At 49.6% G+C, this 24,757-nt stretch overlaps 1 long non-coding RNA gene and 4 other non-coding genes across 5 annotated transcripts; all 5 read left to right on the top strand.

Moving 5' to 3' along the window:
• The first annotated feature begins 909 nt into the window (after nt 1-909).
• LOC137542268 (uncharacterized) lies at nt 910-7,277 on the top strand. Its single transcript, XR_011025390.1, has 6 exons — nt 910-1,067; nt 2,462-2,514; nt 3,301-3,346; nt 3,560-3,590; nt 6,274-6,373; nt 7,135-7,277. It is a non-coding gene; the product is annotated as an uncharacterized lncRNA (long non-coding RNA).
• On the top strand, nt 2,750-2,837 carry LOC137542624 (small nucleolar SNORD12/SNORD106). Its single transcript, XR_011025501.1, has one exon. It is a non-coding gene; the product is annotated as a small nucleolar SNORD12/SNORD106 (small nucleolar RNA).
• Nucleotides 3,414-3,497, top strand: LOC137542627 (small nucleolar SNORD12/SNORD106). Its single transcript, XR_011025504.1, has one exon. It is a non-coding gene; the product is annotated as a small nucleolar SNORD12/SNORD106 (small nucleolar RNA).
• On the top strand, nt 5,974-6,064 carry LOC137542625 (small nucleolar SNORD12/SNORD106). The gene has a single exon (XR_011025502.1). It is a non-coding gene; the product is annotated as a small nucleolar SNORD12/SNORD106 (small nucleolar RNA).
• Nucleotides 6,846-6,933, top strand: LOC137542626 (small nucleolar SNORD12/SNORD106). The gene has a single exon (XR_011025503.1). It is a non-coding gene; the product is annotated as a small nucleolar SNORD12/SNORD106 (small nucleolar RNA).
• Nucleotides 7,278-24,757: the final 17,480 nt, after the last annotated feature.

The following is a 24,757-nucleotide window of genomic DNA, read 5'->3' as shown; positions in this document are numbered from 1 at the left end:
CTCCTGTACCCTCTGCCACACTCCTGCACCCACTGCCACACTCCTGCACCCACTGCCACATTCCTGTACCCTCTGCCACATTCCTGTACCCACTGCCACACTGCTGTACCCACTGCCACACTCCTGTACCCTCTGCCACACTCCTGCACCCACTGTCACACTCCTGTACCCTCTGCCACACTCCTGTACCCACTGCCACACTATGCACCCTCTGCCACACTCCTGTACCCACTGCCACACTACTGTACCCTCTGCGACACCAATCAGCATTGTATCTCATATCTTGTACATTGTGTTGGCTGCAAATAATGTACATCCCAGTAAGCTCCCTCCCCTTTACACAAAATATCCTTGTATATATCCCGAGTGTTGTACATAATAATACAATGATATATACAAAATATATACATAATTGGCAATTATAGTGACAAATGTAACATGATCAAAATGTATAACAAAAGGGTGAGAGTCCTGCCCTTGTGAGCTTACACTCTACAGGAATAGAGGGGAACAAGAGGTGATAGTACAGTACTGTACTGTACAAAGGCAGTGTGGTTTAAGGTTATCTATTCCATCATACATAGACCACTCCTGTACACCCCCTATGTTACATGGAATACTCCTGTACCCCCTATATCTTACACAGAATATTCCTATACCACCCCCCCCCCCACATGTTGCATATAATACCCCTGCATAGTACCCCTCCATTGTGTTATGGACTACTCGTATAGCGCTCCCCTGCCAATCACGTTTCATGAAATACCCCTGTTGTATAGCCGACATGAGAATTGGAGTTCCCGGAAGCGCCCTCAGTGCACCACGTGTAGATTAGAAGCAAGTAATGGGCGGGGGTTGCGCTTCTTGTAGGAGGCGGGCGCGCATGCGCAGGATGCGCTATATAAAGCTGAGCGCAGCCGCCATACTGTCTTTCCTCGTATAGCAACGGCGAGTGAGGATGGGTGACCCGAGAGCTCTCACCCCACTGGTGCCCCTGCCATGTGCCGTCCCGAGACTCCTCCCCAGTGCCGAGCCGCTGCCGTGACGTGACCGAGCGAGATTATTCGGTATATATTTGTTCTGTTTGTGTGCACAATAGCGCGGAGCTCCCTCGCCTGGCCCTGCCCGGTACTACATCCCCTATTACTGTGCATAGCGCGGAGCTCCCTCGCCTGTCCCTGCCCGGTACTACATCCCCTATTACAGGGCGCCTGGCCCTGTACTACATCCCCTATTACTGTACGTAGTGCAGAGCACCCCCGCCTGGCCCTGCCCGGTACTACATCACCTATTACTGTACATAGTGCAGAGCTCCCTCGCCTGGCCCTGCCCGGTACTGCATCCACTATTACTGTGCATAGCGCGGAGCTCCCCCGCCTGGTCCTGCCCGGTATTACATCCCCTATTGCTGTGCATAGTGCGGAGCTCCCTCGCCTGGCCCTGCCCGGTATTACATCCCCTATTGCTGTGCATAGCGCGGAGCTCCCTCGTCTGGCCCTGACCGGTACTACATCCACTATTCCTGCACATAGCGGGGAGCTCCCCCGCCTGGCCCTGCCCAGTACTACATCACCTATTACTGTGCATAGCGTGGAGCTCCCCCGCCTGGCCTTGCCTGGTACTACATCCCCCATTACTGTGCATAGTACGGATCTCCCGTACCTGGTACTACATTTCCTATTAGTGTACATATAATGCGGAGCTCCCCTGCCTGGCCTTGCCTGGTACTACATTCATATTGCTGTGCATAGCAAGGAGCTCCCCGCCTGGCCATGCCCAGTTCTACATCTCCTATTATGTACATAGCGCAGATCTCCCCTGCCCGGTACTACAGTCGCTGTTACTGTACATAGTGCAGGGCTCCCCTGCCTGTTACTACATCTATTACTGTGTATAATGCAGAGCTCCCCCCACCTGGTACTACATCCCCCTATTACTGTACATGGCACAGAGCTCCCCCACCTGGCCCTGCCCAGTACTACATCTATTACTGTGTATAATACGGGGCTCCCCTGTCTGGCCCTGCCAGGTACTACATCTACTACTGTGTACAAAGCTATTGGCCTTTGCTGAGCTGATCCGCTTGGGTGGCTGCTAACACAGGCTAGATTATTGGCCTCAGCTGACTTTAATCTAGTGTGTGTACAGGACTTTAGCCCCTTGTTTTATGCAGGCTGCCATCTTGTCTGTCACTGCCGCTGCTGCTGTAGTTTGTAGTCCTTGCAGAGATATGCAGCTGCTGCCATGCATGCTGAGATATGTAGTCTATGAATGGCTTTGCTCCAACACTTTAACCTACTCGTCGAATCAGCCTTCATCCCATAGACTTTTACTATCCCCTCCCCTAACCCTCCTGGTATACGTTTGATAGTGAATGTAGGCTGATTCGACGAGTAGGTTATTAAGTCAGAACAGGCCTTACTTGTCCATTAGCTAATTGCTTTCTGTTTTATTTTCTCAGACAGTGAGAAGAAACCAGTAGGACCAGGCCTGGCACTGCTCACTCCTCTGCTGGTAAGTGGTGACCAGTCTCTTCCTGTGTCCTAAGGACCATGTGTTTCTAGGCACCTCCCCTGTAGAGTATAGCGCCTCCCCTGCAGAGTATCAGGGAGGAGCATAGTATGGCCCCTCCCACAGAAGACATCAGATCAGGGCACTTGCAGGCTGTTGCAGAGACCTCATTTCTTGGTTGTGTAGATATATGATCCATGTAGTGGCATGGACATATTACAAACATGGAACGTGTGGTGCTGATGTGCGTGATGACAGAACTTTTTTCCCCAGCAGAGCGACCCTGTTGACTGGAGCTTATATGCCAGTTTGTCTGACACATCGGCAGCACTACTCATCTAGTGTGGATTGCATCTACAACTAGCTCAGCTCTGTCCAGCGGCCGTGGAGTTGGTGTAGCATCCAGCTTCTGGGGGAGGGGTGGGGTGTTAGTTTGGGGGGGGGGGGGGGTTAGTGAGTAGTGCAGTGTAGCGTGCTCCAGATCTGGTAGTGAGGAGAGTATAGTGTGCACCGGGTCTCATAGCAGTGAGGATGAGATGGTGTAATGTTTAGTTCCTGTATGGGGTGGGGGGCAGTGAGCAGTACAGTGTGCAGCAGCTCAGGTAGTGAGGGGAGGGACAGTGTGCACCAGGTTAGGTAGCGGGGGAAGGGAGAGACAGTGTGCACCAGGTCAGGTAGCAGTGAGAGGACTGTCATAGTGGCAGTGGTGGCACAGATGATCTGATAAATGTTGTGCAACTTGGGGTCCTCGGCATTGCTCCTCCCTCACCCAGGTTTTCTGTCTTTTAGGCCAGACCGGATCACAGCTGCAAAATGTGATTGGCAGGAGCACCAGGTAAGTTATCTTGCATGTAGCAGGGCTTGCTGGGAGTTGTGGTTCTTCCAGCTGGCTCTCTGGCCTCTTTGATGTTGTGATGATGGAATTTTTTCCCCGGCAGAGCGACCTTGTTGATGGAATGTTAGCCAGTTGTGTCTGATACATCCGCAGTGTCTGTCCCTGTCCCAGTCTGTGTGCTGCTGTGCCTTACACCACTGTCTTGTCTTACAGGAGGCTTCTGATGGAGGGATGGCCAAACCAGGTATGTGCTGCTGGGACTTGTAGTACTCTATGGACTGAGTTGAATACAAAAGCCTTATTTCCTTAGCTGCAGATCCAAACAAATTCCCTAAAGAACTGTGCATAGGTGTCCCTGTTGTGAGATAGAGATAGATTTGCTACCAGCATGTCCTGGACCTGGGGGAGGGGAGCAGCATGTTCTGTACTATGGAGAGTAGAGGGGGAGCAGTATCGTCTGTATTATGGAGAGAAATCCAAAAAGGTCAGCACCCTCCAGGAATCAAATTCCAGACTTTTTATTCAGCCAAAGTGACACACAATTCCATTCCTTACACCAATGATTCCTTTCAGGGCCCCGTGGGGGGTCCCTTTTGTCAAGGCAACAGACAGAATGGTTACCATTCTGTCTGTTGCCTTGACAAAGGGGGCTTCGAAAGGAATCGTTGGTGTAAGGAATGGAATTGTCACTTTGGCTGAATAAAGTCTGGAATTTGATTCCTGGAGTGTGCTGACCTTTTTGGATATTTCTGCATGACCCTTACTTGTCCCAGCACCTCTCTGGTGTGCGATCCCATATTTTGTGTACTATTGAGGGGGGGAAAGAAGAGGATGAGCAGCATGTTCTCCTGGGGGGGCATGTTCTGCACTATGCAGAGGGGAGGAGGGGGAGCAGCATGTTCTGTACTAGGGAGGAGGGGGAGCAGCATGTTCTGTACTAGGGAGGAGGGGGAGCAGCATGTTCTGTACTAGGGAGGAGGGGGAGCAGCATGTTCTGTACTAGGGAGGAGGGGGAGCAGCATGTTCTGTACTAGGGAGGAGGGGGAGCAGCATGTTCTGTACTAGGGAGGAGGGGGAGCAGCATGTTCTGTACTAGGGAGGAGGGGGAGCAGCATGTTCTGTACTGGGGAGGAGGGGGAGCAGCATGTTCTGTACTGGGGAGGAGGGGGAGCAGCATGTTCTGTACACTGGGGAGGAGGGGGAGCAGCATGTTCTGTACACTGGGGAGGAGGGGGAGCAGCATGTTCTGTACACTGGGGAGGAGGGGGAGCAGCATGTTCTGTACACTGGGGAGGAGGGGGAGCAGCATGTTCTGTACACTGGGGAGGAGGGGGAGCAGCATGTTCTGTACACTGGGGAGGAGGGGGAGCAGCATGTTCTGTACTATGGGGAGGAGGGGGAGCAGCATGTTCTGTACTATGGGGAGGAGGGGGAGCAGCATGTTCTGTACTATGGGGAGGAGGGGGAGCAGCATGTTCTGTACTATGGGGAGGAGGGGGAGCAGCATGTTCTGTACTATGGGGAGGAGGGGGAGCAGCATGTTCTGTACTATGGGGAGGAGGGGGAGCAGCATGTTCTGTACTATGGGGAGGAGGGGGAGCAGCATGTTCTGTACTATGGGGAGGAGGGGGAGCAGCATGTTCTGTACTATGGGGAGGAGGGGGAGCAGCATGTTCTGTACTATGGGGAGGAGGGGGAGCAGCATGTTCTGTACTATGGGGAGGAGGGGGAGCAGCATGTTCTGTACTCTGGGGAGGAGGGGGAGCAGCATGTTCTGTACTCTGGGGAGGAGGGGGAGCAGCATGTTCTGTTCTCTGGGGAGGAGGGGGAGCAGCATGTTCTGTACTCTGGGGAGGAGGGGGAGCAGCATGTTCTGTACTCTGGGGAGGAGGGGGAGCAGCATGTTCTGTACTATGGGGAGGAGGGGGAGCAGCATGTTCTGTACTATGGGGAGGAGGGGGAGCAGCATGTTCTGTACTATGGGGAGGAGGGGGAGCAGCATGTTCTGTACTATGGGGAGGAGGGGGAGCAGCATGTTCTGTACTCTGGGGAGGAGGGGGAGCAGCATGTTCTGTACTAGGGAGGAGGGGGAGCAGCATGTTCTGTACTATGGGGAGGAGGGGGAGCAGCATGTTCTGTACTATGGGGAGGAGGGGGAGCAGCATGTTCTGTACTATGGGGAGGAGGGGGAGCAGCATGTTCTGTACTATGGGGAGGAGGGGGAGCAGCATGTTCTGTACTATGGGGAGGAGGGGGAGCAGCATGTTCTGTACTATGGGGAGGAGGGGGAGCAGCATGTTCTGTACTATGGGGAGGAGGGGGAGCAGCATGTTCTGTACTATGGGGAGGAGGGGGAGCAGCATGTTCTGTACTATGGGGAGGAGGGGGAGCAGCATGTTCTGTACTATGGGGAGGAGGGGGAGCAGCATGTTCTGTACTATGGGGAGGAGGGGGAGCAGCATGTTCTGTACTATGGAGAGGGGAGGAGGGGGAGCAGCATGTTCTGTACTATGGGGAGGAGGGGGAGCAGCCTGTCCACTGCTATAGAGGGGGGGGGGGGGCAGTATGTTCTGCATGGTGTAGAGGGAGTGCCAGGTCTCAGGAATGCACACTGGCTTGTCTCATTTGCTGATGTATGTGATGAATGACTTTTTTCCCCGGCAGAGCGACCCTGGTGACATGTGGTACTATTTAGCCAGTTTATTCTGATACATCAGCATTGGGCAGTCTGGCAGCTTCTGATTTCCCTGCACAATGTGTGCCATCTTATACGCTGCAGGCAGAACATCCAGGGTTATCATGTCCTCTCCTCCTCCACACATGTGATGTACATAGGGAATGGGGCAGCCTTTTACCCTATGAATAAAGTTAATACTAGTCCTCTGAGGTGGATTCTTCTTGCTAACTCTTAACTCTACTCTCTGCAGGGTCCATCCGTGTTCCCTCTGGCATGTCTCATCACATGTTCGTGTGCCCTCTGGCATGTCTCATCACATGTCCGTGTGCCCCCAGTGCTCTGATCGGCAGGTAAGTCATCTGACAGGCCCCTGCTGTTATCTGATAGTAAAGCTCCTCCCCTTGTCCCCTGACAGATCAACCCCCTCAACAGTACTGAGAAAATGGCCCATCTAGGAAGAGAAACTGAGGCTAGCCAATCCTGGCATCTTGGCGCAGGGGTACACTATAGGTGCTGACCAGTTTAGGCAGTGCTGGGGTTGTCGGCTTGTCCTGCTCTATGGGCAGAAGATGCCTCCCCTGTGGGATCTGCAGTGGTATGGCCCATGAATCGCAGGTAATAGGACTTGCACATGCTAGGTTTTCAGATCAGAATCTGCAGGGCTCTGGCCAATCACAGCAGCCACATACCAATGTGTATGTCCATGCTCCCTGCACGGCTCTTTTGTTGAGTTGACCTGCTTGGCATAACTTCCTGTTTTTAGTAATGACCTATGGGCTGTATGCCCCTCCCACAGCCATGTAAGGATTCTTTGCAGCACACCAGTCTGTATATGATGACCAGAACTTTTTTCCCCAACAGAACGACCTTGTTGATGGAAATAAAAAGCCAGATTGTCTGAAACAGATTGTGCTGAAGCTCTGTCATGTCCAGGCTCCTGTAAATCACTATATACCCCCTTCCCTGCAGTGAGACTATTGGCCCAGTGTGAAACAACCCTATTATCTAGTGGCCTGCTGCTTTCCCAGCCATGACTGGAGGCCCACCCCTGCTTATTGGTGTCATCAGAGCTGGTGGCTGTGTGATCTGACAATTCATGTTATCTCTACAGGAGCCGAATGGGGATCGCATGGGGCGGAGTGATCACTAGGGGCGGAGTAACTGGAGCGGAGGAACAAGCACCATGGAAGATGCTGGCACTATAAAATGGCAAACATGGCAGATCTTCAGCTAAATAAAATCTTTTTGCCGTAACTTGCTGTGGATTTATTGCATTATTCTGCTAATTTGTGGGTGACACTTGTCTTAGTATGAAATGTCTAACCCTAAAATGGTACGGTTGTGTCAACAGATCACACTTGGTACACCGCACATGCCTCGGGTTTCCCCATCTTGCAGGGCACCAGGGTGTGGCTTTAGGAAGGGTTACGCCCATCTCTGACAGCACCAGGGTGTGGCTTTAGGAAGGGTTACTCCCATCTCTGGGTGGCAGGGTGCCCCTGGTGTACGGCCTCAGCCCACTCTCTGCTGCCCAGTGTGGCTTTTGCCCAGTCCCCCCCCCCTTATGGTTTGGCCTTAAACCCTCCCTGCCCATGGTGTGGCCCCTCATATGCCTCCCCCACTCATGGTGCGGGCTCATGCCCCATCTATGCTGCCCACAGTGTGGCCTTGGTCAAACTTCCACAAATTTATCAACCAACAAGAATTATTGGCGCATATCCTCCATCCTAATAGTATGTTCCCCTCTCTACCAGTGACCTGGGCTGGGGAGTCTTTCTCTTACTTTAACACAGTCCTGGAACCCACTAGCAGTACATTACTAAGGGCTTTGCGATTAGAACTCTTGCTAATGTAATGCTATGGGTGTGATCCCACTTGAGGGATGTGAGTTTATAACAATTCCCCATAGGTTTGCATTAGCGAGAGCTCTTAAAATCACTGGCGCTTAGAAAAGGCTGCTAGTGGGATTGAGGTCAATGCACATGCTAAATGGCTGTTGCCCAATGGGAATCTGGACTCTTCAAACATGGGGCCTGATTCACAAAGCGGTGATAACCTTTGCACTAGCAGTTATCACTGCTTTGTGCTACTGATCACGCGCAAAGTCCCGCGCGCAAAACTTTGAACGCATAGGGTTTAATAGGCACTGCGCGCGCAAAGTTTTGTGCGCAGGAATTTTGCACAAGTTTTTTTTTATCATGCCTAAAAAGGGCTTTTCACCAGCGTGCAAACACTTTACACTGCTTTGTGAATCAAGCCCATGGAGTTTATATGTCCCCCTTTAAGGCTGGATTGGTCAGTGGTATGGTTTGGGACAGAGATGGTTAACCTTGGCACTCCAGCTGTGGTGGAACTACAAGTCCCATGAGGCATTGCAGTACTCTGACAGAAGTTCTAAGCGTAGCTTGGGGAGGCAGAGGCATGATGGGATTTGAAGTGCCAAGGTTAGCGATCACTGGTCTGGGAGGACTGGAGGTACATGGATTGGTCAGTGGTATGGTCTGGCTGAAGCTCGTCACTGAGGGGAGCAGTGGTACTTTGATTCAGTGGTATGGTGTGGGAGGAGTGGAGGTTCTTGGCTTGGTCAGTGGTATGGGATGAGTGTTGTCCTAATAGACACTGAAGCGAGAATAAATCTCGCTTCAGAGCTTATATTCAGCAGGGGCATATGTGCCCCTGCTAAAACGCTGCTATCCCGCAGCTAAATGGGGGTCCCTTACCACCAAAATCCCCCTCTGCAAAGATTTTGGGAGGTAAGGGACCCCCGTTTAGCCGCGTGATAGCAGCGTTTTAGCAGGGGCACATATGCCCCTGCTGAATATAAGCTCTGAAGCGAGATTTATTCTCGCTTCAGTGTCTTTAATGACTTTGGCCCTTCTCATACAGCAAGTCTTATATACAAGAGTTCCAGTGATTGGTGTTCAGTGCCCATGACTTCTCGCTGCAGGGCTTCTCTGACAGCCTTGGTGCAGCTGTTGTACCTGGCTGTAATGCATTTGGGCAAGATGTGGTGGTGGGCAGAACATGTGCCCTGGAGGGTACCAGGCTGCAGGTGGTGTAGAACCCATTGTATGGATGGTAGCAGGCTAAGTGTGGTGGGTAGTGTCTTTTATGGAAGATACTAGGTGGAAGGTGGTGGGCAGATTCCATTGACCTGAGGGTAGTGGGCAGAGGGCGACAGGCATATCTTTTTGTGGTGGTGTGTAGTCTCTTGCATGGAGAGTGGTGGGCAGATCTTTTTCTTCAGCTGGGGGGGGGGGGGGGAGTAAATCTTGAGCTGAGGAGTATGGTGGGGAGATGTTGAGCTGAAGGTGGTGGGCTGATCCTTCTTTAGCTTGAGGATACCAGGTGGAGGGTGGTGGGCAGATCTCTGAGCTGATTGTACCAGGTGGAGGGTGGTGAGCAGATCACCCTTGAGCTGAGGGTGGTGGGCAGATTTTGAGCTGAGGTTGCAGGTGAGGTTCCCCTTGAGCTGAGGGTAATGAGGCTGGTGGCTCTTCTTGCTCTCGGTGTGTGGAGTGAGGCAGGGTGAAGAGTGCCATGAAAGGTGAAGCGGTTGTCCTGTGTGTGGCACACTCCTCGCCTGTCACCGGCCTGCTTCTCTTACCTGTCTGGGCTCGGGTTGCAGGTAAGAACATCTGGCACGATTAATATTTTACAGGGTAGAGTGTTAATGACAGGAGGTTATCGGATAGATTGAATAATTCAGTTGCTTCTAGTACAGCTTCCCCGGCTCTGCGGAGCGGGCAGAGAAAGCCAGATTTCTTTCCATCTTTAATTAGTGATAATGTGAGACGAGACATCGCAGCGCTTGGATCAGGTCGTGAACGCGGCTTCTTTCTAGTTACTGATCAGACAAAGCGGAGAGTTTATTTCTTGGGAAAACCTCCAGGGAACGGTTCTTCCTCATCGGTCAGCTCTTCCTGTGCTTTATAATCCAGCTGCAAATAAAAACCAGGGCAATTCTGTGTGTGCGCCTCGGCCATCACTAATAACACTCAACAAACCCTTGCAAATCTATGACAAAATATTGTTACAAAAGCACCTTAGCTGTGCTCTGCAGCTGACCATTTGCTACGGCTGATTGGAGGCATCCCCCTCCAGCCTGCTCTGTTATTGTGGGATGGCTGGCAGAAATATCTGGAGAGCAGTGATGTCACGCCTGTGATATATAACTTACATCTGGAGAGCGGTGATGTCACTCCTGTAATATATAACCTATATCTGGAGAGCGGTGATGTCACTCCTGTAATATCACTCATATCTGGAGAGCGGTGATGTCACTCCTGTAATATATCACTCATATCTGGAGAGCGGTGATGTCACTCCTGTAATATATCACTCATATCTGGAGAGCGGTGATGTCACTCCTGTAATATATAACCTATATCTGGAGAGCGGTGATGTCACTCCTGTAATATATCTCATATATGGAGAGTGTTGATGTCACTCCAAAATATATAACTTATGTCTGGAGAGCAACCAATCTTAAGGCCCATACAGACGAGGTACGGCCGTCGCCACAACCATGTAGCATGCGCGTGTTGCGGCGACAGGTCGCCCGTGTGTATGATGCGCGCGCCCCGAACCGTCGCCCGTCTGAGCTGTCGCCAGGCGATTGACATGTCCAATTGCCGGCTACAGCTGTCGCCGCAACTTCGCCGGAACTGTCGCTAGTCCCGCGTGAGTATGCGGGCTAGCGACAGGAGACGCAATGCGAGTGAATGGAGCATGCGGCCGGGGGATGCTCCATTCACCAACAGCTTCCGCCGCGTCTCTGCCTTTCTGGCGAGACGTGTTGACAGCTGTCGCTCCCTGTTCGCGTGTGCGCATGCAACGGGGGACAATTGTCCCCCGTGTGTATGTAGCTTAAGTGCCTGCGATCAATGAGATGCTGTGGTCATTGAAAAAGTGAAAGTAAAGCATACACGCGTTATTCCCTGTAACATGTATGCTGTATACAGTAAACATTAGGAATACATACATTAAGTAAAAATAAATACATTCCCATTAAAATGAACCCCTTACCTCCCCCACACTCCCATCGTTACCAAAATTAAACATTTGTATTTAAAAAAAATAAAATTAAATGACCTTTAATAAGAAATCAATAAATGTTTACCTTAAGGATTCAATTTTTTTAATATGTATGTCATGAAAGTATATTACTGTTATTTTTTTGCAAATATGGGCTTGTAAGGCCCGGTTCACACTTGCGGTGGCCCTCCGGAATCGCCGTGCCGGAGCCGCACCGCTTGCAGAACGGACGCACGGCATAGCAATGAAAGCCTATGCGTCCGTTCACATGCGTCCGTTCTGCCAAACCGGAGCCGGGCCGGATCCGGACTCCGGCCTCCGTTCCAACATGCGCTATTTTTTCATCCGGCTCCTCCGGCAGCCGTATCCGGGGCGGAGCCGGACTGCACCATCCGGCCAATACAAACCAATGGGAACCGGAGAGCGCACAACACACTGGCTGAGAAATCCGGATGTTCTACCCCACTTCCTATGGGGATTGTTGCGGCGATATTGGATGGGGACACATGGGCAAGCATTTTGGAGTGGAGCAGCACAGCCGGATCCGGAGATGTTGGCAGCATGTCGCAGGTGGAGGTGAGTGCTAAACAGCAGAGGGCCTGATTCCACAGGTCCCCCTTCTGCTGACCTCCCAGACCCCAACTTTTTTTTTGTTTTTAACGAACTTTTGCCAAACGGATCCGGATCGCATCCTGATGGACACCTGATGCAACCTGACCGGATCCGGATCAGAACCGTACGGTTCCGGTCCGGATCCGGTCAGGTCATCCGGTCCGTTTGGCAAACAACCGCTAATGTGAACCGGGCCTAATTCGTGACAGACGCAAAACAGGAAAAATGCACCTTTATTTCCAAATAAAATATTGTCACCATACTTTGTACCAGGGACATATTTTAAACGTAATAACCAGGACAAATGGGCAAATAAAAAGCATGGCTTTTATCCCCGGTATTATGTTCTATTTTAAAACTATAGTGTTCGCGAAAACTGAGAAATCATATTTTTTCTTTTTTCTTATTATTCCTGTTAAAATGCATTTAGAAGAAAATAATTCTTAGCAAAATGTACCTCCCAAAGAAAGCCTAATTGGTGGTGGGAAAAGAACAAGCTATAGATCATTTTGGTGTTATAAGTTATTGGCAAATGAAAGGGAGGAGCTCTGAAAGGTGAAAATTGCTCTGGTCTATAAGGGGAAAACCCCCTTAGTGGTGAAGTGGTTACAGACCGCTGCTGCGTGTGCAAGTGTTTGTGCATGGTCCTGTGAATGATTGCTGCTAGCCAATAGCAACAATCATTTAAAGGGAAGGTTTAGGGACTATCGAAACAAAATAAAAATCCAAATCCACTTACCTAGGGCTTCCTCCAGCCTGTGGCAGGCAGGAGGTGCCCTCAGCGCCACTCCGCAGGCTCCCGGTGGTCTCCGGTGGGGCGCCCGACCTGCCCAGGCCGGCTGCCAGGTCGGGCTTCTTCTGCGCTCCACAATGCATGTCATTGGTGCGCGTTGACGTCATCGAACGTCCTCCGGGCTGTACTGCGCAGGTTCAGATCTACTGCGCCTGCGCAGTACAGCCCGGAGGACGTCAGATGATGTCAGCGCGCACCAGTGACACGCAGATTGGAGCGCAGAAGAAGCCCGACCTGGCAGCCGGCCTGGCCAGGTCGGGCGCACCACCGGGAGCCTGCGGAGCGGCGCTGAGGGCACCTCCTGCCTGCCACGGGCTGGAAAAAGCCCCAGGTAAGTGGATTTTGATTTTTTTTTTTTCGATAGTCCCTGAACCTTCCCTTTAAGAAAGTTAGGCAAAAAAAAAAAAAATGTAAAAAGTAAATGTAAAAAAAAATTACAGACAAGGTTCTAAAAAAGGTTTTCTTCTTCCTTTTTTTATTTTTTTATTTTTATTGAATCAGTCAAGTTTTACCCAGGGATGCTCACCGGATGCTCTCGTGATTACTCGTGATTCAAATGAGGTTTAATTGGCGCAGGTGTGCGGCGGGGATACAAGGGGTTATTTACCCATAAGTCCGCCCTGCGTTCCAAAGGGCTTGCACGCGTTCTATTGGTCGCGTTGCAAGGCGCATTTCCTCCTTCCGGCTTGAAGGAGGAAGTGCACCGGTGGGAGGCTTGGCGTGCTGGCTCTTTTGGAACACAGGGCGGACGGGGGAATTATGGGTAAATAACCCCTTGTATCCCTGCCGCACACCTGCGCCAATTAAACCTCATTTGAATCACAAGTGATTACTCGTGTGAGCATCCCTGGTTTTAACCCCAGCCTAGCCTATTAAACCATTCCTAACCCCTGCAATAACCATACCTATTTATAAACGCTTAATGACTGCCGCCTGTAGTGATCGGATGCGATCGCTCGGGCGAAAGTTTGGGGCCCCAATGCTCTACACTCTGCTGTTGACTAGCGATGCATCTGTACAGCACTATGGCCCCCGAACTGTCACCCTAGAGAACGCATCTGAACGCCACAGACGCGCAGACTGGGGATAACGATCCGTCACATGTTTAGCTACTAATAAAATATGGCATATGGGGTATCGTTTTATGTGGTTCATAACCGTGGGACTTGTCATGTGAAAATTAGTAAAGGGTGAAAAATGAAAAAAAAAAGAAGGGAATTTTCTGCATATACACCTAATTTTTCCCCATAACATAATTATGAAATAACAGTTTTGGGGGGAAATATTGCGCAAACAAAGCCTAGATTGTACTGAAAAAATAAGATATATATTGCTAGGTTGGTATAAGTAATTAAAAAGTTACAGCTGTATCAAAGTGACACAGCTAAAGTTTCAAAAATGTCAGGAACTGTAGTGAGAGGGATATGGCGGCTGCCATATTTATTTCCTTTTAAACAACACCAGTTGCCTGGCTGTCCTGCTGATCCTCTGCCTCTAATACTTTTAGCCACAGACCCTAAACAAGCATGCAGCATATAAGGTGTTTCTGACATTATTGTCCGATCTGAAAAGATTAGCTGCATGCTTGTTTCTGGTGTTGTTCAAACACTACTGCAGTGAAACAGTTCAGCATGGCTGCCAGGCAACTGGTATTGTTTAACCTCCCTGGCGGTCTATTAAAACCGCCAGGGTGGCAGCGCAGCACTTTTTTTTTTTTTTAAATGATGTAGCTAGCCTAGCGCTAGCTACATGATAGCCGCTGTGCAGCATGCCGCGGCGATCAGAGCAAACAGGAAATCCCGTTCAGAACGGGATTTCCTGTTTGGCTTCCCCCGTCGCCATGGCGACGATCGGGATGACGTTATCGCCGTCATCCACGTCATGGTGTCTGCGGGAGTCCTGATCCACCCCTTAGCGCAGCCTGGCGGTGATTGGCCAGGCTGCGCAAGGGCTCTCGGGGGGGGGACCCTCTAACGTGGCAGGTAGCGGCGTATTGGCGCGGAGCAGTGGCGAACGGCTTGTGCAAGCAACTAGCAGCATGTAACAAAGAAAAAAATATGAAAATCGGCCCACCAGAGGCTGAGAAATCCTCTGCTGCGGCTCGGGGTTACCGCTAAGGAGGTTAAAAGGAAATAAATATGGCAGCCTCCATATCCCTCTCACTACAGTTGCCCTTTAAGAAGTAAAAACCATGGAACGTGAACTGGTTAGTGATGAATTGTGGGGTCATTGATTCACGCTGCCCTGCTAATTCTGCGCTGCTCGATACACTACACTCCATGTCACTCAGAATTGCAGCTACTCTCTGGGAAATGACCAAAGTTCCGATAGAAAGAACATGCACATAAATGAATTTGAAGCGCATTGGATCACACTGCTTCAGTTTGCTGTAGATCATTTTCCAGGTTAGAGCCATGTTTTTATTGTTATGTTCTTATTGGTTATGCATCTTGGGGTGTTATGTCTGTCATGTAGGGTTAATATACAGTAGATATCCAAAAACATCTCAAGTGTTTGGCTGGTGTGTGGGTTAATGAGCTAGTGATCCAGTAATCCAGTTTTAGCGACTGGGGTTTGAATCCAGCCATTGGTGGTCATTTATGTGCTGCTAGTTCTGTCAACTCGATAACATGCAGAAATGTCAGTATTATTTGCTGAAATGGGAGCTGCCTTAGTGGTTAGGAGACTGAGCAGTGGTGCTAGAGTCATGGGTTTTAGCAGGGCCGGTTCAAGCAACAATTGGGCCCTAGGGCAAAATTACTTTTACACCTTTCTCTAATTTCAGGAGCAACACAAGAGCGCTCATGGGGTTTGAATCTGGGTCGCCAGCAAACCCAGTCAGACCCCTAGCCCTCTGAGCCATCAGATAAGCCCACATCAAAAGTTCTTCGTCCATCATAGTTCAAGTCTATAAGACACTACCAGTGCACAAAGAGTGAACCAACACATACATAAAGCACTCGAATCAGGACACCTTCCTTTCCCCAATCATGGACAAGATCAGCACAACTAAACCATAAGGACTCACATTGGCTTTGAATTGGGGTCCGCCAAGTTTCATGCCAGACTTTTAATTCCCTGAGCTATAAGCTCTGCCTGTGCCTAAGTGCTTTTGTCTATTATTGTTCAAGTTCTCAGTTTACCAATAAATAAAGAGTACTCCAACACATAAATCAGGGAATCTCAGCACATCAAGCAGGGCTTACAGCTACCAGGGATTGAACCAAGGTTCTTAGCATGACAGGTCAGTGCTTTAGCTCACTGGGCCATTAGATATGCTTATGCCTAGAGGCCTCGGTGCATCATAATTTCATTTCTGGAATGCATCACCAATCAGTGAACAAACTCAATGGAAGCATGAAATCCAACCCTGAATGGACTCTGACTGCTCTACTGAGAAACATGAGGTCAGCTCCCTCTGAATGAAGACCTTGTGGCCATGAAAAAGGCAGAAACCTGAGTTGAGCTCCCTCTGAGGAAGACCTTGTGGCCATGGACAAGCCAGAAACCTGAGTCCAGCTCCCTCTGAGGAAACCTGAGTTGAGCTCCCTCCGAATGAAGACCTTGTGGCCATAGACAAGCCAGAAACCTGAGTTCAGCTCCATCTGAGGAAGACCTTGTGGCCATTAACAAGCCAGAAACTCAGGTTCAGCTCCCTCTGAGGAAGACCTTGTGGCCATGGACAAGCCAGAAACCTGAGTTTAGCTTCCTCTGAGGAAGATCTTGTGGCCTTGGACAAGCCACCTCAGATCCTGAGTCCCAGGCACGTAATAAATGTCAGTAACACCAAATAGCTTGGGCCTTCTTTCCTGCCCATTGCTTGGGGGTTTAAACATCTGACAATATTTGGATGGGGTGGTCTTGCTTGAGACAGCCCCATCCAAAAGCTGTACGTAACAAAATTTTGAACCTATTCCCTGCATAAGCAGGACTCTACCACATAAATTGGGTGCTATCAGTATTCTCTCCTAATCTAGATAAGAGCAGTCTGCCTACACCACAAGGGGTTTGATCTGAGGGACCCCAGGAAGCAGGTTAGAACTCTAACCCCCTGAGCCATGCGATCAGCTCGTAAGCAAACCACTCTGTCCATCATAGATTACATTTTCAGTTTACCAGTGCATAAAGAGCACTCCAACTCTCTCAAGAGTACCATCTACACTGACTCAGCATTGAACCAGGGTTGTTAGCATTGTAGACAAGCCTGTTAACTCCCTGAGCCCTTAGATGCGTTCCACGGGTATCATATTTTCATTTCTAGAATGTATCCAGATTATGTGAACAAGCTCAAGAGAAACCTAAAAACGCCTAAAACTGGCTGGACTGTGACTGCTCTGCTGAGAGTGAAGACCATCTAATCCTGGGACTCTGCCATAGCAGCTCACCCCCCATTCACAAGGATCTGATCATGGGACTCTGCCATAGCAACTCACCCCCCATTCACAAGGATCTAATCATGGGACTCTGCCACAGTAGCTCACCCCCCAATCACAAGGATCTGATCCTGAGACTCTGCCACAGCAGCTCACCCCCCAATCACAAGCATCTGATCCTGAGACTCTGCCACAGCAGAGCCAGCCCCCATTCACTGGAGTCACGAGCTCTGCTCAGGTATCTGCGTTCATTATACTTCAGATCTATGAGTACTTCACAGATGACTAGAATGCAGCACCAAGTTATTGCAGCATGGGGCTTGGCAGCAGAGAAGTGACCCAGGCCTCCAGAGATCAGTCAAAGCCCTCACCACCAGACCATCCCCATCCATCACATCTCTCAAGACATTATATATTGCAGCAGTGACATAACTGCTCTCCAGATATAACTTATATCTGGAGAGTGGTGATGTCAGGTCACCACTCACCAGGAAGCACGTACCTGAATCTCCGGAGACCAATGAGATCAGGACAGCTTCTCTTGCAGGTCACCTCCCTCAGTCCCTGGAGTGTGAACAGGAAGTTATGGGCAATAACAGGCAGGAGGGCTTGAATGGAGACTTGGTTACATACATACTGGTAGTCATACAAAGCCGGGATCAGCAATAGAGCAGGTAGTCGTACCAAGCCGGTGCCGATAACAGAGCGAGTTCTCAGACAAACCAGGGTCAGCATCAGACAGGAATCAGGGCAGAGACCAGTCAGGTCACAGGAGTAACAAACTAGCTGGAATACTACAGCAAGTTGCTACTGGCATTCCTCAGCTTAAAGCACAACTGTAAATTTCACTTACCTGGGGCTTCTCCAAGCCCCCAGCAGCTGTCCTGTCCCGCACCGGCCCTGCATGATCCTCCGTTCTCCAGCCGGGTTGCAGTTTTGTTACCGTAGACTTGTAAGTCAACGGCAACTGCGCCTGCGAGCCCCGGGCTACGCGAAGCTTTCTTCGCTTTAGCGGCCGATAATGCGAACAAAGCTACGCATATCCCAGGGCGCGCACGCACACTTGCCGTCGACTTACAAGCCGACTGTATCAAAACTGCAACCCGGCTGGAGAACGAAGAATCGTGCAGGATCGGTGCGGGACAGGACAGCTGCTGGGGGCTTGGGGAAGCCCCAAGAAAGTGAATTCTGCTTTAACCACCTGAGCGGTCTGGACGAGCTCAGCTCGTCCAGTACCGCCGGAGGTCGCCGCTCAGGCCCTGCTGGGCCGATTTTCATGAAATAAAGTGCAGCACACGCAGCCGGCACTTTGCCAGCCGCGTGTGCTGCCTGATCGCCGCCGCTCTGCGGCGATTCGCCGCGAGCAGCGGCGAAAGAGGGCCCCCCTAGCCGCCTGAGCCCTGCGCAGCCGGAACAAAAAGTTCCGGCCAGCGCTAAGGGCTGGATCGGAGGCGGCTGACGTCAGGACGTCGGCTGACGTCGATGACGTCACTCCGCTCGTCGCTATGGCGACGATATAAGCAAAACAAGGAAGGCCGCTCATTGCGGCCTTCCTTGTTTATTCTGGGCGCCGGAGGCGATCGGAAGATCGCCTCCGGAGCGCCCTCTAGTGGGCTTTCATGCAGCCAACTTTCAGTTGGCTGCATGAAATAGTTTTTTTTTTATTTAAAAAAAACCCTCCCGCAGCCACCCTGGCGATTTAATCAGAACGCCAGGGTGGTTAAATAGGCCGTTTGACGTGAAAGTATACACGCTGTAAGAAAACGCGGAAAAGCTGCCGCGAGTGTTCTGAGCAAGGCGGCTGATTCCGCGTCCAACGCGGCAGGTTGCGCGCATGGGCCTGCATCTGCTGGCATGACTGAACGTGGAAAAACCGCCGCATGTCCTGAGAACAAGGCGGCGGATTCCGCGTCCGACACGGCAGTTTGCACGCATAGGCCTACATCTGAAAGTATGGCGGAACGCGGAGGAACCGCCGCATGCTCTGATAGCGGTGCGGCTGGTTCCGCGCCCAGCACAGCGGTTGGTTTACAGCACAGATCTGGTGTGGCTGGGACTGATAGTCCACACAGGTTTAGAAGGACGCGCGCTGAGAGGCAGAGCTTTTATGACAGCCAGAAGGGAGTCAGCTGACCAAGCCGGTCAGCTGACAATTCCACCACTTCCCATTGGTCCAGCACTTAGGGGAGGCGCTGGAGAGCGCCTTGCTATATATACTGGGTGCTGGTCATTCTCTGGTTTTCTGCCGTTGCGATCACTACGTGGAAGCACTCAGACCTTTTGTTAGAATTTGTGTTATTCTCTAGATCAGTTCCAGGGTGTTGATGATCACGGACCTCACACCCCAGATAAGGAATTCTGTATATTATCTGTGTGATTACTTTAGACTAGTTCCAGGGTGTTGATGACTAAGGAGCTCACACCCAAGACTAGGAATTAGCTTTACCATCCTGTTATTACTTCAGACTAGTTCCAGGGTGTTGATGATCAAGGAGCTCACACCTTTAGACTAGACAACTGTTGATGATTTGTTATGACCTTCTGCTTTCCTGACCTCTCTTCTGATCTCTGATTTGGTACTTCGCTATATCTGATACTCCGTTGCCAAACCTTGCTTGCCTTAGGACTCTGAATCAGTCTCTTTCCACTGTATCTGATCTGTCTGTCTGTTGCCGACCCGGCTTGTCCGACCTCGAGAACTATCTCCTCTGTTTAGAGATAGTTCACAGATCTGTCAGTGACACTCCACCATTGGTGTCACTCACACTCTGGTCCTTCCCACTCTCAGCCTGACTCCTCCCCTTGGGGAGCCTCAGGCCATTGGAAGGAGCCTGCTCTCTGGGCAGTATCTCTTACTGCTTTGCACCCTCTATACGGGGGCTCTCCTCAAGGTATTACTGTTGCACCAAACACTCAGATTTACTCAGGTGTCCAGAGGTTAGAGATATATCTGATTATCGGTGATACTGCAGATCATCAATAATCGGGTATATATCTGTATTCTCGGTGATACTGCAGATCACCGATAATCAGACCCTCTCTGTGTTACACCGATCGTTACACACACATGCACACGCAAGCGAACGCCCACGCACACGTACAAGAGTCCATGCCCTTTCGGCCCAATCCTCAAGACGCGCACGTTAGGTGAAAGCTGCCACGTATGCTTTGGCGCACGTGGACACCAGTTTGTTTGCCGCTGCCTGATCAGCACGCAAGTGACTGTGAGAGATGATGCCACTCCTACAATTTAGACCTCATGTCTTGAGAGCATAGATGTCACTCATGTAATATTTTTTATATCTGGAGAGCGGTGATGTCACTCTTGGAATATATAACATATCTTGTGAGCGGTGATGTCACCCCTGTAATATACAGGGTTGCCCATTGTGTTGGATTGTCAATGCAACCCTCTTCTCCCACTCTTCACACAATGATAGCAACACCGCAGGAGAGATGCTAGCACAGGCTTCCAGTATCCGTAGTTTCAGGGGCTGCATATCTCATATCTTCACAGCATAGACAATTGCCTTCAGATGACCGAAAAGATAAAAGTCTAAGTCTAAAAGTCTAAAGGTCCGTACACACGCCGGATTTTAGGCAACGACGGGTCCGTCGTTGCCTCCCGCTGGGTGGGCGTGCCAGCGACAGTCCGGTGTGTGTACGCTCTGTCGTCAGACTGATACGGCTGTTTCTGAGCGATCCGCCGGGCGGATCGCTCAGAAACAGCCGTATCAGTCTGACGACAGAGCGTACACACGCCTGACTGTCGCTGGCACGCCCACCCAGCGGGAGGCAACGACGGACCTGTCGTTGCCTAAAGTCCGGCGTGTGTACGGACCTTTAGTCTTGCTACATGATGATGTGTTTCCCTCTTTATGCACTGAAGCTGGCACGTTCCCTGAGTTTTTTCAGCAAGATGGTTCACCACCACATTATGGGTGTCAGGTCCGAGCATTCCTAGATGAACAGTCTCCTGGAAAGTGGATTAGTCGTGGTGGGCCAGTTGAATGGCCCCCAAAGTCTCACGATCTTCTGACCCCCTTAGACTTTTATCTATGCAATTGTCTATGCTGTGAAGATACGAGATGTGCAGCACCTGAAACTACGTATACTGGAAGCCTGTGCTATCATTTCTCCTACGGTGTTGCTATCAGTGTGTGAGGAGTGGGAGTGACAATCCAACACAATGGGCAGCACATTGAACACATTTTATAAGTGGTCAAAAACTTAAATAACTCATGAAAGAATAAAGTTAAGTTAAAACTAAGCACACCATTGTTTTTCTTGTAAAATTCCCAAAAAGTTTGATGTGTCACATGACCCTCTTCCTATTGAAAAAACAAAAGTTGGATTCAAAATGGCTGCCATGGTCTCCACCCATCTTGAAAAGTCCCCCCCCCCTCCCCTCACATATACTAATGTGCTACAAACGGGAAGTTAATATCACCAACCATTCCCATTTTATTAAGGTGTATCCATATAAATGGCCCACCCTGTATAACATACCTGGAGAGTGGTGATGTCACTCCTGTGATATATAACATACCTGGAGAATGGGGATGTCACTCCTGTGATATATAACATACCTGGAGAATGGGGATGTCACTCCTGTGATATATAACATACCTGGAGAGTGGTGATGTCACTCCTGTGACATATAACATACCTGGAGAATGGTGATGTCACTCCTGTGATATATAACATACCTGGAGAATGGTGATGTCACTCCTGTGATATATAACATACCTGGAGAATGGGGATGTCACTCCTGTGATTATATAACATATCTTGAGAGTGGTGATGTCACTCCTGTGATATATAACATATCTTGAGAGTGGAGATGGCACTCCTGTGATATATAACATACCTGGAGAATGGGGATGTCACTCCTGTGATATATAACATACCTGGAGAGTGGTGATGTCACTCCTGTGATATATAACATATCTTGAGAGTGGAGATGGCACTCCTGTGATATATAACATACCTGGAGAATGGGGATGTCACTCCTGTGATATATAACATACCTGGAGAGTGGTGATGTCACTCCTGTGATATATAACATACCTGGAGAATGGTGATGTCACTCCTGTGATTATATAACATATCTTGAGAGTGGAGATGGCACTCCTGTGATATATAACATACCTGGAGAGTGGTGATGTCACTCCTGTGATATATAACATACCTGGAGAGTGGTGATGTCACTCCTGTGATATATAACATACCTGGAGAGCGGTGATGTCACCCCTGTGATATATACCTTATATCTGGAGAGCGGTGATGTCACCCCTGTAATATATACCTTATATCTGGAGAGCGGTGATGTCACCCCTGTAATATATAACATACCTGCAGAGCGATATCCATGCTTGTGTCTGACATCACACTGAGAAGCAGGGAGGGGGACATGGAGGAGGCAGATGGGTAACTAGGGGTCTCAGCTTCAGATTATTATTAGATTGATTGAGCTACATATGGCTTTAGAAAATCTCCTTACACAGAGCAGAGAGATTATAGCGCAGTGTAATGTCATCCTGAAAAACCACTTCTTTCCCAGAATGAGCGGCAGAGCGTATAATCTCTCTGCACAAAGTGACATGTGGCCTGTAGATGTACAATTCCTCCAGCAGGCAGTGTAGTGGCATCACGCGTAGAGTATTATGTTACTGGAGTATCCTGACATCACACATGGAGTATTATAGTACTGGAGTATCCTGGCACCATACATGGAGTATTATGTTACTGGAGTATCCTGACATCACACATGGAGTATTATAGTACTGGAGTATCCTGACATCACACATGGAGTATTATAGTACTGGAGTATCCTGACATCACACATGGAGTATTATAGTACTGGAGTATCCTGACATCACACGTGGAGTATTATAGTACTGGAGTATCCTGGCACCATACGTGGAGTATTATGTTACTGGAGTATCCTGACATCACACGTGGAGTATTATAGTACTGAGGTATCCTGGCACCACACATGAAGTATTATGTTACTGGGGTATCTTGGCACCACATGTGGAGTATTAAAGTACTGGAATATCCTGGCACCACACACAGAGTATTATGTTACTGGAATATCCTGGCACCACACATGGAGTATTATAATACTGGGGTATCCTGGCACCACACATGGAGTATTATAATACTGGGGTATCCTGGCACAACACATGGAGTATTATAGTACTGGGGTATCCTGGCACCACACGTGGCGTATTATAGTACTGGGATATCCTGCCACCACACATGGAGTATTATAGTACTGGGGTATCCTGGCACGACACGTGGAGTATTATGTTACTGGGGTATCCTGGCACCACACATGGGGCTTGATTCACGAATTTTAGCGTTTGCATGCGATCGCGAATTTTTTTGCGCGCAATAAAACGTTTTCGCGCGCAAACGCAATTTTTCATGCGACATCGTTATCGTTTTAGCGAAAAAAATTCGCGTTTTCGCGTGAAACCGCTAACGATTTCGCGTGGAAATTTTGCGCGTTTGTGCGCGAAAACGGTTCATTGCGCGCGAAAACGGCCGTGCTAACAGTTAGCACTCTTTTGTGAATCAAGCCCATGGAATATTATGGTACTGGGTTATCCTGGCACCACATGTGGATTAATATGTTACTGGAGCATCCTGGCGCCACACATGGATTAATATGTTACTGGAGTATCTTGGAACCACACGTGGAGTATTATAGTACTGGGATATCCTGGCACCACACGTGTAGTATTATGTTACTGGGGTATCCTGGCTCCACAAATGGAGTATTATGTTACTGGGTTGTCCTGGCACCACACATGGAGTATTATGTTACTGGAGTATCTTGGCACCACATGTGGAGTATTATAGTACTGGGATATCCTGGCACCACACATGGAGTATTATGGTACTGGGGTATCCTGGCACCACACATGGAGTATTATGTTACTGGGGTATCCTGGCACCACACGTGGAGTAATATGTTACTGGGATATCCTGGCACCACAAATGGAGTATTATGTTACTGGGGTATCCTGGCACCACACAGAGTATTATAGTACTGGGATATCCTGGCACCACATGTGGAGTATTATAGTACTGGGGTATCCTGGTGACACACATGGAGTATTATTTTACTGGGATATCCTGGCACCACACATGGGGTATTATAGTAATGGGGTATCCTGGCACCACACGTGGAGCATTATAGTACTGGGATATCCTGGCACCACACATGGAGTATTATAGTACTGGGGTATCCTGGCACCTCACAGAGAGTATGATGTTACTGGGGTATCCTGGCACCACACATGGAGTAATATGTTACTGGAGTATCCTGGCACCACACGTGGAGTATTATGGTACTGGGGTATCCTGGCACCACACAGAGAGTAATATGTTACTGGAGTATCCTGGCACCACACGTGGAGTATTATGGTACTGGGGTATCCTGGCACCACACAGAGAGTAATATGTTACTGGGGTATCCTGGCACCACACGTGGAGAATTATGGTACTGGGGTATCCTGGCACCACACAGAGAGTAATATGTTACTGGAGTATCCTGGCACCACACGTGGAGTATTATGGTACTGGGGTATCCTGGCACCACACAGAGAGTAATATGTTACTGGAGTATCCTGGCACCACACGTGGAGTATTATGGTACTGGAGTATCCTGGCATCACACGTGGAGTATTATGGTACTGGAGTATCCTGGCATCACACATGGAGTATTATGGTACTGGGGTATCCTGGCACCACACAGAGAGTAATATGTTACTGGGGTATCCTGGCACCACACGTAGAGTATTATGGTACTGGAGTATCCTGGCATCACACATGGAGTATTATGGTACTGGGGTATCCTGGCACCACACATGTAATATTATAGTACTGGGGTATCCTGGCACCACACA

Source organism: Hyperolius riggenbachi, chromosome 12 (assembly GCF_040937935.1).
Source record: "Hyperolius riggenbachi isolate aHypRig1 chromosome 12, aHypRig1.pri, whole genome shotgun sequence".
Lineage (NCBI taxonomy): Eukaryota > Metazoa > Chordata > Amphibia > Anura > Hyperoliidae > Hyperolius > Hyperolius riggenbachi.
The sequence above is the reverse complement of the archived record's forward strand: the minus strand, read 5'-3'. Positions and strand labels throughout refer to the sequence as shown.